The sequence below is a fragment of the Lissotriton helveticus genome, chromosome 7 (genome assembly GCF_964261635.1).
Source record: "Lissotriton helveticus chromosome 7, aLisHel1.1, whole genome shotgun sequence".
Lineage (NCBI taxonomy): Eukaryota > Metazoa > Chordata > Amphibia > Caudata > Salamandridae > Lissotriton > Lissotriton helveticus.
Window position 1 is genome coordinate 1099375004 of NC_136068.1, and position 14519 is coordinate 1099389522.

The 14519-nt window shown below is 41.8% G+C and overlaps 1 protein-coding gene across 1 annotated transcript in view; it reads right to left on the reverse strand.

Annotated features, from left to right (window-relative positions):
* Positions 1-14519, reverse strand: part of GPRC5C (G protein-coupled receptor class C group 5 member C) — a 133720-nt gene that overhangs the window by 60518 nt on the left and 58683 nt on the right. The gene's annotated exons all lie outside the window — the stretch shown is intronic.

The following is a 14519-nucleotide window of genomic DNA, read 5'->3' on the forward strand; positions in this document are numbered from 1 at the left end:
AGAGTGAATGCACATCCCCACACTTCAAAACCAGACGCTGAATACATCAACAGTCAGAGGCACACAGAATGGTAAAGCAAGAAAATACCCACTTTCTAAAAGTGGCATTTTCAAATGCACAATTTAAAAACCACCTTCACTAAAAGGTGTGTTATTACATTCTAAGTTCAGGGAGCCTAAACTCCATTTCTCTATCTTGTCCCTATGGAAAGTTACACATGTAAAAAAAAGGTTTCATTGTGGCCCTAGTGATAAGCCTATGGGACAGACACTCTTTCAGTAGTGAAAAACGAAATACACAGTATGTCACTATCAGGACATGTCACACAGCAGTACTTGTCTTACCTTTCCCATACACTGTATTTGGCCAAGGGGGAACCTTGGCCCTACCTTTACATGTAAGGAAAGGGAAGGTTTGGGCCTGGCAAGTGGGTGCACTTGTCAGGTTGACATGGCACTTTTAAACTGCATGCGCAGACACTGCAGTTGCAGGTCTGAGACACATTTACAGGGCTACTCCTGTGGGTGGCACAATCAGTGTTGCAAGCCCACTAGTAGCATTTGATTTACAGGCCCTGGCACGCTCAGTGCACTTTACTAGGGACTTACCAGTAAATCAAACATGCCAATCATGGATGACCAATCATAATCACAATTTACACAAAGAGCATATGCACTTTAGCACTGTGCAGCAGTGGTAAAGTGCTCAGAGTCCTATAGGCAACGAAAACAGGGTCAGAAAAATACGAGGAAAAAGGCAAAAGGTTTGGGGATAAACCTGTTAAAAGGGCTAGGTCTAACAGTTTGCGAACAGCATTTGATACTGTCCCAAGGGCAAGACTCTGGAAGGTCCTAGCTGATATGAACCTCCCAGTCAATTTGTGGAACATAATTATGTGATTGCACAAGGAGAACTATGCTAGGATCCAGTGAGGACCACATGGGTATTGACGGAATGGTAAACGTAGCAAAAGGTATTCGCCAAGGTTATGTTTTGACCCTGAATCTTTTTCTCATATTTGTAAATAAAAGAATAGATTACCCACAAAATTGTGTTAATAACTCATCATCTCTGGCCGGCAAAAAGTTGCCGGCTTTGGTTTTTTGCCGACAACACTTTGCCATTTTTCTACAAGAGGCCTGGGCCTTTAGACGTTTATGGACAGGTTCAAATTTTTTGTGACATATGGGTTAGAGATAAATGCTCTAAAGACTAAATTCATGGTTTATTCTAATAGACTATTAGATTAGGTGGTGCTCCTCTTGAGATAGTATCGGAATTTGACTATTTGGAGATCAGATTGTTGGATAAGGAATCCTGGGACCCCAAATCCAAAAGAGCCGTGAAGTTATCAGCCATAGAGCATAGGCCATCTTAAGGGCTGCCAAGCAAACCCCACCCTATCTGATCTCCCCTGCGATACCGATTTATAATGCCCAGGTAAAGAACATCGCTGTGTACGGCGATGAGCTGTAGGGTCATAGATACTGCTTGTTTCTTGATGTGGGCAAAAAATAAGTTTATATGGGGCTTTGGCTGCCTGAGGCATGGGATTCCACTCCTGCCACTCGGATTGGAACTCGTCTTCAAGACTGTTATAGAAGAAGCTGGATTGTCATCTTTAATGTACTGCCTTTGGGTATGGTCAACAGAGGATTTAAAGCCATTTAGAGAAGCCTTAAGCGAGGTCCTTACCTTAAAAGATTCATAAAAAATCCTTTGGCTGGTGTACATTAAACAGACATTTAGGAGCCTAGGGCTAGGTAGCCTATGGAGTGCCCCTTCAGCTTTCAATAGCAATGTTAAAGGTGTCGCCAAGCGGGCATACTGGACACATTTTAATGCACTTACCAAGTCTCCAGACTCTACAGATAGCAGAACCAAATACATTTTATGCACAAAAATGTATTTGAATTTGAGTATATCCTGGATTACGTTAAGCCGCCCTGGGCACGTTCATTTTACCTGTAGTTTTGTTATGGCACCCTCCCACTGGCTACTTACACCTCACGGTGGATCTTGTCTTCTGACAAGTCAAACTGTGCCCAGCCTGTCATTTCTCGGAAGAGTCAGAGGAGCCCTTTTCATTTGTTTCCAGGGCATACTCCAGATCAAGGCGTAAGTGGACTGCTCCAATTTGTCAGGCTTTGTGTCTGATGGATCTATTAATTCATCGAGGATATGTAAAAGCAAAACATGGACGGTCGTGGTCTTTACAGTGCCCAAATTAAGTATGTCCGCATAGTTGTTGCGCCAGAAAAATTTTAGGCCCTATTAGCTCTTAGATCCTGTAATAGTAAGGTTGTTTTTGTAACCCCTTCACCTGTATGCCCAAAATTAAAGTTAGAATTAGAAGGGTACTGCTGATTTGAATATTGTCAATATTCTATTTTCATTGTTTTTAACTTGATATTATATGTCAATGATTGTATCTTTTGGAAAATGTTTTAATTTTTGTATTTTGTTGAGGAATGTTTAGGTTTGAACTGACAACAAATGTGGAATTTGGAGATTGAAAAGCAAAGGTACCAGAAGGAAGAGGTGTGGTGCAGCGGCCAGGGCGTCTGCTCCGGACCAGGGGGCTCACTGTTCGATCCCCTGCTGCAGATTAGCCCAGCACCTTGTGACTCTGCGCACTAGCTCGCTTAACCTTCGCGGGACACCTCGCCTGAGATAGCTGTGCGCTTTACAAATGCTGGTATTATTATTATTATTAGAGCACAGCTCTGTTTCAGACATTTGTGTAATGATCTTCGTTGATATATTGGAGCTTTGAGTTAGTTTATGTCACATGTCAATGATTGGGTTCAGGAGGGAGTCTGGATGGTATTGCCCAGTTCGGAGCTTAGACGATAGTAGGGACCTATTAACTGTTTCTGAGGTAAACTGTAATAGATGAAACAGCTTTTTGTAATATCAACTGCATGAAGGATCAATTGATGTAAGATCAAAGCAGTGTCCCTTGTATCACAGTTTGGCCTGATACCTGTATGTAGTGTGATTATCTTTTATTAATTTTCCATCTTTCAAAAGACCTTTAGCTAAAAATGTTCCTTTAATATTATTGATCTATGTAGTCATATAGTAGTTTGTTGAAAGTCCAATGCCATCTCTCTTAGGTATTGGTTCCAATATGGAGCCCTGACAAGCTTGCTTTCTATCAAGCTTTAGATTAAGGGAATAACAACGCTACGAGAATGAAGGATCAACTTTAAATAGAGCTTTGGTAATGGCATTTGGACCTAGTGCACCATCTGTGTGTGCTATTTCATTTTACTTGGCCACATCCTCCTAGGCGCAGAAGCAAGACCCTATACCTTGCATAGTGCCTATTTATAAGTCTTCATATAGTTTTTCAATGTACACAAATATTCAATACATCTTGCCGTCCTGAATAAAATTAAAATCCAGGTTTCTTGGATCCAAATGATGTAATACCATGACACAAAGCCAAGAACCGCTGGGTTGGCTAACAATCTAGCCATCCTGACACATTCCAGAGCAACAATTTAATTTAGTCTTAAAAAGGGAGACGTCATAAAAGCCTAATGGGTGTGACATTCATTTGACTGTTTATTACGAGTAGAACCATGGCCATTCTTCGAATTCCATTTAAAATCCACTTAATTAGAATTATTTAGGTGTGTAGAGATAGATGATACTGAAACACCAGTAATTATTTCAAGTCTTTTCTGGATGTTGTGTTGAGATTGTGTCGAGCCCGTGCACATATCAATAAAGATGACTTGAGCGGGAAAGGGGTTACAGTTTTGTGCTGGAAGATGTAGCCTTCAAATGTTTCAAGGTAGTGACTTCTGTGCACCTTTGTCATCTGAAAGCCCCATGATGCAAAGCTTTGTCTCTGTGCCCCAATACAATCAAAAGCAGCCACCGACTTTTTAAGAAAACCGAAATGGTAAACGGAATTGCATTCTATCAATGCCATTGCAGGTCCCACGCTGCACTGAAGTGACAGAATGGTATAACCGTTCTATAATACATGGGATTCTACAACCCCTTTATAGAAACCTGTCTCTAATTTCTTTATAAAATCTGAAAAAGTTTCAAGAGTTCCAGATGGAACTTTCAGACCATCCAGTCGCCTAGGATAAAGAAATGATGTGGCCTCGCAACTGCAATAACTTATTACAGTTAAGTTCTAAAGCCTAAGAGCCAGCAGCAGAGGGGAAAGGCAGGTCATGTCATAGAGCATAATTAAAATAGATGTAAAAATGTGACATTTCTTCCTGGATGTACAGTGACAATCAGAAACAGGGCCGGACTGGGGACCGAAATCGGCCCTGGCAAAGTGCTCAGCCGGCCCCCCCTCTCCCCTGGGGGTGCGACCGCACTCTTTGCGAGGGCCGGTTTTCGGCCGATTTTGTTACAGGGCCGTTTAACGGCCCTGTAACAAAATCGCCCCCTGGGGCCCAAAACCGGCCCCCACCCATGCGGCCGACCGTGTGATTGCCCGGTGCCCGCAACGGCCAGTCCGGGCCTGATCAGAAAGAAGATATTTTTGGCAACATGCTTATTTCTTGCACTCCTTAGGTAAGTTTCGAAAAGTTAGAATCTTTCTGCGTGTTTTTACACATTCAAGCTACTGTGCCTTTCTCTATGTTTTTAATTTTGAACTACAGATTTTATTTTTATTCTTCATGTTTTCAAACATGCTCTCTCTTTCATATGAAAGAGATATGCACCAAGGGCCCGATTCACAGAACTAACTTAAGACAAAATCCTAAACTTACTACCATTTTGGTATTCACAGAAGGCACTTACTCATTTCGGTATTCACAGAAGGCACTTACTCATTTCGGTATTCACAGAAGTTAGGAGTCCTAACTTTAGGACTCCTAAATGCCTTCTGTGAATACTGAAAGTCTTAAAGTTAGGATTTTTCCCAGTTTAGGAGTAGTAAAGTTAGGACTCCTAACTTTAGGACTCCTAAATGTCTTCTGTGAATACCAAAAGTCTTAAACTTAGGATTTCCTCATTTTAGGAGTCCTAAAGTTAGACTTTAGGACTCCTAAAGGGGCTGAGATTTATTCAAGAATTTCATCCATCACTGTTATGTATACTTATTACATTTTGGTATTCACAGAAGGCACTTACTCATTTTGGTATTCACTGAAGTTAGGAGTCCTAACTTTAGGACTCCTAAATTCCTTCTATGAATATAAAAAGTTTTAAAGTTAGGATTTTTCTCAGTTTAGGAGTCCTAAAGTTAGACCTCAGGACTCCTAAACTGAGAAAAATCCTAACTTTAAGACTTTCGGTATTCATAGAAGGCATTTAGGAGTCCTAAAGTTAGGAGTCCTAACTTTACTACTCCTAAACTGAGAAAAATCCTAACTTTAAGACTTTCGGTATTCACAGAAGGCATTTAGGAGTCTTAAAGTTAGGACTCCTAACTTCTGTGAATACCGAAATGAGCAAGTGCCTTCTGGGAATACCAAAATGAGCAAGTGCCTTCTGTGAATACCAAAATGGTAGTAAGTTTAGGATTTTGTCTTAAGTTAGTTCTGTGAATCGGGCCCGGAGAATGTAAGTGGTTTGTAGGAAAGGTTATGTGTGACCACGTGTGACCACGTGTGACCACGTGTGACCACGTGCTTTGCACAGTGATGGACGTGGACCCTTTCCTGAATGCCCCAATTGTACTAATGTCTGGATACGCAATGTTGTTGTCATGGGGAACAAGGAGCTTGTGCGTGCACCATGACATGTCTGGATTGTGTACTTTTTGGAACAAGATGGGCACACAAAGTGCTACCCTCACAATGTTGAAAAGCTACTGCTTTTAACAGGAGTTGTATACAAAATGATAACTGTACAAACAGTGATGGGTGGAATGCTTGAATTAGTCTCAGCCACTGGCAATAACTGGAACCACAACCCAATCAATTGTTATTATTCACATACTGCCACCTGTTTGGACCCAGTCATATGCAAATCTTTCCTCCCTACACCGGAACGCAAGCAATCCAGAACCAGTTTCAATGTGGGCCGCAGGAACACGGTGTCACTGGACCAAGCTGTACCCGGCTGGTGTGCCCATAACTATGGCGAAACCAGCCCTGGCTGCTTGTGTTCTGGTTGAGGAAGGACCTTTCTCGGCAGTTCGGGCTGGACTGTTCTGATTAGAATAGGGTCAAAGCTGATTTGCACATAGCTGAGTCCAAACAGAGGTGGCATAGTGTGCAAAATAATGATGAATTGTGATGTGGCCCGAGCAATTACCAGGGGCTGAGATTTATTCAAGAATTTCAACCATCACTGTTATGTATACTTATTTTACCAGGAGTTGAGCAGCAAGAGTGTCTGGTGGCAGCATATTGTGCAGTGATCAGTAGGAATGAATAGGTCCTTTTTACCTATGCCACTAGAGTGAGACCTTAAGGCGCCCACATTTAAAGTTCTGCTGCTGTGTGCTTAACTCACGCTTGGCCTACATTGGTTTGTAGTGCTGCGTAGTGCGTGTGTGGTATATATGTGCTAGGTGTATTTGGGTCTGAGAATGGTACAATATAGGGTTAATAGAGTGCTGTACATTGTGCGTATATTATATGCATGTGCTGGGTGTATGTGTGCATGTGAATGGTACAATACATAAAGGCTGTAGAGCTGTTCAGCACATTTATTCTATACGCATGTGCTGAATGTATGTGTGTGCCATTGAATGGTACAGTACATGGAAGACTCTGGGTTCCATTTTGGTAGACCGAGGGCTGACTGGAGGAACGTGAGGAAAGGAGGTAGAAGAATCCCTCAGGCAGATTTGTGTATTGCTGCATTCCTGTAAACTGATGCATGAAGGGAGAGGCAGGCTCTTTGTATACTGCAAAGGGTGCTCTGTGCTTCAAAAAGAGGCGACTGTGAAGGGGCCTGGAGAGAACTCAGGGAGGATATGGGACTGAAAAAAGAATCATAAAGAGTTGGGTTGAGGCCCTGGGATAATGTGTTGATACATATATGTAAGCCTAAAATGGTACTTGGTCCAGTTGCTCAGGATCCATAGTCAGTCGAGCCCTGAGATGTCAGGAATAAAAGGGCTCTACCCCCATGGTTGGGCCCAGTAACTCCAGCTTGCACCGTGGTATTCTGAAAAGGCTACTGATACCATGTATTATAAGAAATAAAGTACTCCTGACATTCATGATAAGTATATTGTAAGTCATCTCGGAGTTCCATAACCTTGCAACGGAACTCATTCCTCTTTATAGTCAGGGAATTCTAAGGTGACTTGCAGCATCCTTATAATGTATGGTGGGAGTATGTTTTCCCCTATATATTGCCTTGATTAAGCACGTAATGTGGCCCCCTGGAGTAATTTGGTGGAGTAAAAAGCAAAACTAAGGAATGAAAATCCTGAGACCCCCCTCTCCTACTTCCCACCAGCATCTCAGGCTTTCTACTTTGCAAAAGAAATTGTTGAATGTGCTTGTGGAGCACCAACACAGTGGAATTATGTGAAGGAGCTGGGGCAGGATAAGCTGACCTTAGGGGTGAGCCTTTATTGTCCATCTGTGAGAGCCCTGGAGCATCATCCACCATATGTGTATATTGCAACTTTATATATGCGTGCCTCATTTTCATTTGACTGCGACTCCTCAATATGGTTATGTGCTTTGGATTCTTTGTATTTCCGTTATATTTAGTACCCCTGAAATTTCTTATTGCATCTCTGTTCCACTTTTTTGTCACTTAATGTATTGGTATCCCAGGTCGTTGTGAGGTAAAATTAGGCACATGTGAAAGGGTAGACTTGGTGGAAAGGAAGACACAGATACTGGCGGGGAGGGAGTTGAGTGTCCATAGATGGGACACAAGACAATTGAACACTAACTCTTTAGGGTTTTGGAGAAAAAGGGTAATTGAAGGATGATCGATAATTGGGGTGCAGTGGGCCCCTCCTACATTGGGTTTGTTTATACTGGCATGACCGTTATTTCAATGTTCCTGCTGGTACAAAAATTAGAAAAATTACCTTAAGCTTGTATTTTTTTGCCTCATTAGTATATACTTTAAATAGTAAATGTAAAAAGAAAACAGTGTCAAATTTGTTCTACTACAGCTTTAATGACCCCTGGCTGATAATTAAAGTAAACAAACACAATAAGGCCCTGTTGAAAATGAATACAGACAATTTCATGTACATTTCTCAATCATGCCCTGGTCTATGCAAAATGTTAAAACATGTTAAAACAAGAACTGAAGGCCAATATTTTTCCTTAGGAAAGGCGGCAACACTATTCGGACCGGAACCACTGCACCTTCTGCACTATTGAAAGCTGATCTGCTTGCGACTGGGCCTTGAAACCCTCTTCTTGAACTCTACATATAAGCACAGATCAGCGCAATTTCCATGTTCCACTTCTCCACATTCGCTTTCGTTTTTGGCTGTCGCTGCCTGGGTAGTATTCCATGCTAGCTGCCTGGTTAGAAAAGAAAACAATCTTTTGGCACGCCAAGTTGTTTTCAATAACACCTTTTCGTACAAGCCAGTTGAGCTGCAGGAGAATGTTCTCATTGCACATTTTCCTACCGAGAACAGAAGCTTTGCATTTAATTTTCGTACTGACAATCACTTTCTCGTTTGTTCATGTTTTAAGGAAGTATCACTATATCAGGCATGATATTGGTTCATTTATCCCCCAACCATAGGCTCAGATTAGGAAATAGGTCCGTGCACTCAATCAAAAGTGGCTCCATTAGTGATTTAGAAAGCTAAAATAGTTTGCAAATTGTTTGCAAAAATGCTTGCAAATTGTGTCTGTTTTGAATTTGCAAAGACACGCTGTACAACTGTTTTGTAAGGTATGGAGAACTGCATAAACTTGAGCTTGCTGCAATATTTGTTTTAATATCAGGGAAATCAACAGTTAAACCAACCAACCAACTGTTAAACCAACCCAGCAGACCATAACAGCTCCTTGAACAGCCCAAAAACCAGCCCACACACTGACCTGTCAGACCAGCCTTTCAGGCACTGTCTGATAGCCCGTAAATACAACAAGCATTTGCAATGCAATAGGTCTCGCATTAGGAAAGTTTGAGCTATTGGTATTGTAAATCACAAATCTTTTTTTTATGTTTTGGTTTTGAAAATAGCTAAATCAATAGCTTTGTCATTTACAATGCCAATAGTTTTAACTTTCGCAACTGTGACACCTATAGCATTTGTAATGCAATATGTGTTGTATTTACGTGACTTAGATGTATTGATATTACAAATAACAATGGCTTAATAATTCATACTTAAATGAAAGTTATTGTAATTTATAATGACAATAGCTTAAACTTTTGTAAATAACTTTCCAAAAACCTGGTGAAAGCAAAAAATCTGGGTGGATTAAAAGGATGGAACCCATTTGCATTATGACGTAGTAACAGTTGTTCCTTAGTTTTGTCCTATATACTGTCTAGGTGGTGGTGAAGTTAGCACATCAACATGAATTTGACACTGATTCGACATTGACTGAACTAAACCTCAAGAACTACGGCTTTTAAAAAGTTGTAAGAGTAGGATAGCACAAAGGAGTGATAAAGTTGTGAGACCTTATCCAGGGCAGTGAATAAGTGTGCACTTGAAATACCAAGGACCCACTGAATTCAGAAAAGAAAATCAAAATTCAACAAAGAAGTACCTTCCATCAAATTTTCAAAGCACTTTACAGGTAGGAACAGCAGGCATTATCAACATGTAGGCCGTGCCCTAAACAAAAGAGGGAATGCCCTCTGATGATAGCACGGTTTCTAATTGTGCGCCAGTGCTAGCTGTATTACAGAATGGGCCGCTAAAGGATCTGCGGCCTCTTTTATATTACCAAAAGTGCCTCAGGGCTGCGCAAAGCGAGAGCGAAAACATATTGTGCCCCCACCAGGGCTCTGTGTATAATACGACTCCAGTTGTTCAAGTGTGGCATGAGCTTGTTATCTCTACCATTGACCATGACTGGTGGTATTGTAATGCTGTTGTTCACTTTTAGAATGGCTGAATGTGTCATTCCACATGTGAGTGCGCACTTATTAGCTGGATTGTGGTGCCTGGCCCCAAAGAATAAACTTCTTTCAACACCAATAGAAGAAGTCTGTGTGATCTATTGCCATCACATAACATTAGGTAATACTTCAGCTATTAGCATGCTTGCTCTACTCCTTGTTCTCTGCAGCATCTAAAGATGTCCACAAACAGTTCTGAACATTTGCATGTACAAGCATTGCTTCCGTTGAAACGCTTGGAGGTGTGCAAAAACTGATGAAGTACTTAATCGGGGGTGGCGTGGCACTCAATATTGTGTTCAAAAGTACATAACATTTAATTTTTAGGTGCTGACCGGTCTGCTCCCTCTGCCCTGTGGGGAGTTAGTGAAATACGAAATAGATGCTGTCTGGATGAAGTGCGTTCAGCACGAAATGCATTGGGCATGTGGATGAACTAGTTGTTATGTACATTTTCAAAAGGATAATTGATGAACTTTCACTAAGTTGTGAAGCAACAACTTTATTTTGCATAAACTGAATCACAGGAAATAAAATCAATGTATTAATTGAACTACCTTGGAGTACTGTGCGAATATCTGTTTGCAAAAAACCTTGATTAAATCAAATTGGATCTTTAAGGAGGTGATTCCCCCAAAAGAGTGCGACTGGCCAATCTGTCAATCCAGACAGCATCTATTTCGTATTCCAAAAACTGATGAAGAACACTACAGAATCCTTATAATAATAATTCATGCCATGTTTAATCACGTGACTGTGCTTTGCAGTTCTTGATGGACCAACATGCATCACCGGGGAAAGTCAATAGATGTAAAGTAGTAAGCAAAAATGTATACATTTAGCATTTTATTTTTTTAGGGCTGGTCGTTTGTTTAGTCTTAATGTACTGGAAATGTACTCATATTTAATATCATCAAGACTCATGACTTTAGGCTGCTTTGCTGAATATTTCTCTTTTGACCTTAATAGAAATGCTGTAATGAATGTTTATATATTATCCATTTACACGTTCAATGTTTTCTTTCATGGGTATGAAAATCCGAATAAAGAATATTTGACTGACTCACTGACTCCAAGAAACCTATGATTAATCTTGGCTTCCTCAGTTCAGTTGAACAAACTGTGTGACCCTAAGCAATATTTAATTTTACTGAACCTCCTTTCCTTTTCCTTCATCAGTGCATTTGGCAGCACCTTGAACTACCTTGGTTTAGGATAAGTGGTCAATAAAATCCTCTCTTGTACGTTGGTTAGATATAGAAGGCAGATAGATGCCACCTGCCTTTTTGACTTCGTTCTCTACTGGCATCGTCATCAGGGCATGGCAGTGGGTGGCATGAATGCTTCTAAATTCATGTTAACAAATTACCGTTTATAACAAATTACAACAAGGAAATGTTTTGGAAATGTGAAACTTCTGTTTTTTTCTGTGTTTAAATGATGCTCGTTGCACGATTGACTTGCCAATATTTTCCTAGCTCGGCTCGTGCTAGAGTGAAAAAAAATGCATAAATACATGAATAAATAAATACCGCCTTCGGGTAAAGTCTGCGCTATATAAAAATGCATAAATACATAAATAAATAAATACCGCCTTCGGGTAAAGTCCGCGCTATATAAAAATGCATAAATAACTAAATAAATAAATACCGCAAATCACCGCCGTCACTCTGCCGGCCTGCGACCAGGAAGTCAGGCAGGCCGGCGCGACAACCGGAAACAGGAAGTAGGAGGGCGGGAGCCTACCCCGCCTCCCACGGAAGAGCCAGAAGAGCCGCGATTGGTTGCAGCACCGGAGCAGGCAGGAGCCTACCCTGCGCCCCGGTGCCGAAGAATGGAGGAAGAGTCCTGCTGCCGGTGAGTGGGGCTTCGCTTTGTGGCTGGCCTGCGAGGGCGGGGGGGGGGCATGTGTGGGCGCGCGCGTGGCGGCGGGCTGTGTATGTGTGTGAGCGTGCGTGTGTCTTGGAGTCTGTGTGTATGCGTGTGTGACTGTGGGGGAGGAGGAGGGGGTTGCCTGTCTGGGTGCCTGCGTGTCTGTGTAAGTGTAAGTGCGTGTGCGCGTGTGTGTGTGTGTGTGTCTGTCTGTCTGTGTGCATGCGCGCGCGTTAGGCTGGGAGTATGGGAGGGCGGCGCAGGACGGAATGTGCGCGTTCGCGCACACGAATCCAGAAAGAAAAGCTTGTGCACCCTCTTGTCCTCCTTCCCCCCAGAGTGATCGCTATTGGTCTCCAGCTGGACAAATGCATCCTTGCGGATGCATTGCCAGCGAGACCCAAAAAGGAGGCACCTAGTCAGAAAGCAGTGTGTGTAGTTGTGAATGCAAGTTAAGTGGAAATGAAATTGAAATTACACCAGGCTGAAAAAATTCCCATCAGCCCACCAAACGTGGCAGAAGCATCGTCATGTGGGAAATGGATGGTATATTCCAAATCTCACCCAACCCATCAATCGATGGTGCAGAGACCGGAAAACCGTGATAACCTTCGAGCCACAGTGTATTTCGGAGTGGTGCTGATGAATGTGCAGTGCTCAGAAAAAAGTGTGAAAGAAAATGTTAAAAACAACTACTGGAGCAGAAAATATGTTTATTAGGCACTGCTCTAGTGTTGTGATTAAGAACATGCGCTTTGTAGTCTGAAATTATAACTACAATGTGGCGCTAAGCAGTGTGGTCAACATGTTTCAGCTGTTAAAGACATTATCCAGCTTTCGTCAGGACCAGTGATAATAAAGATGCAACTGCAAAAATATGGAACGGCAATTCAAAATGGAAAAAGTAATCCTACCAGCAATTTGGAGCCCCAATATTAGCCGGAAGAGACTCTAAATGAATTGTCCTTTTCCCAGCATTATGTGGGAAGTAACCTCACCTCACCCGGCACCCGCTCGGGAAAAATGAGGCCCCGCTCTGTCCGTCGGTACCTCTGGCCAGAATCCGAGTGGGAGTGGAGGTGTCTGATAGCCCTACAAGTCAGTCCCACCCGGCCCACCTGCATGTTGAGCTCAGTCTTTTATTGGCATTTCTAAGTTGTGTCCTCTAAAAGTAATTGAAAAGAATCTGCTGCAGTAGAGATATAATTATCCATTCCTATGTCTTGTAAAGTGCTCTTCCTCATAGCTCTTTGACAAAAAGAAAATCATTATGTAACTTGGAATGTGTTAATCAAAACTCAACTTTGATTGGCAAAACGCAGAGCCAGTTTAAGAGAATCTGGGAAAACTATTTTGATATTTTGAGGGTGCTCTTTGAGTTGTTGATGCTCAAACATGCATTGGTAAAGTCAATAGGTCTCACCCTTGGGACCTGGTGGCTTTTTTTAAAATGGTTAAGCCATGTTGCATAGCGTCAATGATGCTGTGCAGGACGACTAAAGTTTTTTAAGCCTTTGAAGCGGCCGCTTGCGTCATTTGGTTGGCATATGCACCAAACATTAGAGGATTAACTGTTTAATAGGAGAGAAAAAGGTAGTGCTTGAAAACTAAGCAGTGGCCGCAGAGATGCCAGTCAGTCAAAGTCATAGTAAGGGACAAACATAAGATTGACATATTAGGCCACGAATAAGAAGCAGGCAAATTAGGGTGATAGAAAAGCCAGCCAATGGTAAGCAGAAGGGGCTCCAGATCCCCTATGTGTTCCTGGTATGCCACAAAATGTCTTGCAACAGACAGTGCATGTGCTCTCTAGTATGCCTGACTTAGAAATGCTAGTGTAGGGGTATGCAAATGATTAGCATGCATTATTTTTAATCTCAGAAGCGACAGACATATGCTTGTGAATTGTTCGCAGAGCAGAAAAGCCACAGTCTCAGGATTAGTGAAGACGTGCAATTGCACATTTATTTTTTCTTCTTTCACATGGATAACATTTCCCATGTTTAGAAACACCTTCACCTACACACTCTGTAAACAAGCTTTGGCAAAACCAATAGCTTTAGCGTAAAGTTGCACATATATGCAATCAGACATTCGTACATGCTGTTCGCTTGTCTTGCCCACAAAAATGCTATTTAGCGCATCAGAGCCTCACCTACTGGTGTTGCTAAAGACAGATAAAAAAGCAGCAACAAGGATTGCTTTCTATATAGAATATAAATAATTGAATGTGACAATGCAGTGTGATGAATGAGTTAACTTTCGAGATGTAGAATAGCCCCTTACTCATTTCAATGAAAGCTCTTCATAGAGGGTGGAATGATACAGCAAACAGCCAATAGCATAAGGTGAAAGAATATAGTCCTCTGGGTGTAGCCAAAGACCTCTCTCTATATTGTTTAAAAATAATTGGTAAGAACAGATCTTTGCAGACAGCTATGTTGCTATGTATTGAAGCATGTATACCTTCTGAAAGGAAGGATGAGTTTACAAATTCTGGGAGAGTAGTCCAAGACTTTTGCAATGTCAGTGTTTACCCACAAAGCTATTACTTTGTGGCTGTTCAGCACAGTTGCATTGCTCTACCTTTCATTGCACACTCATGTGGTCATCTATTTTCCCTCTCATTAACCACACACAC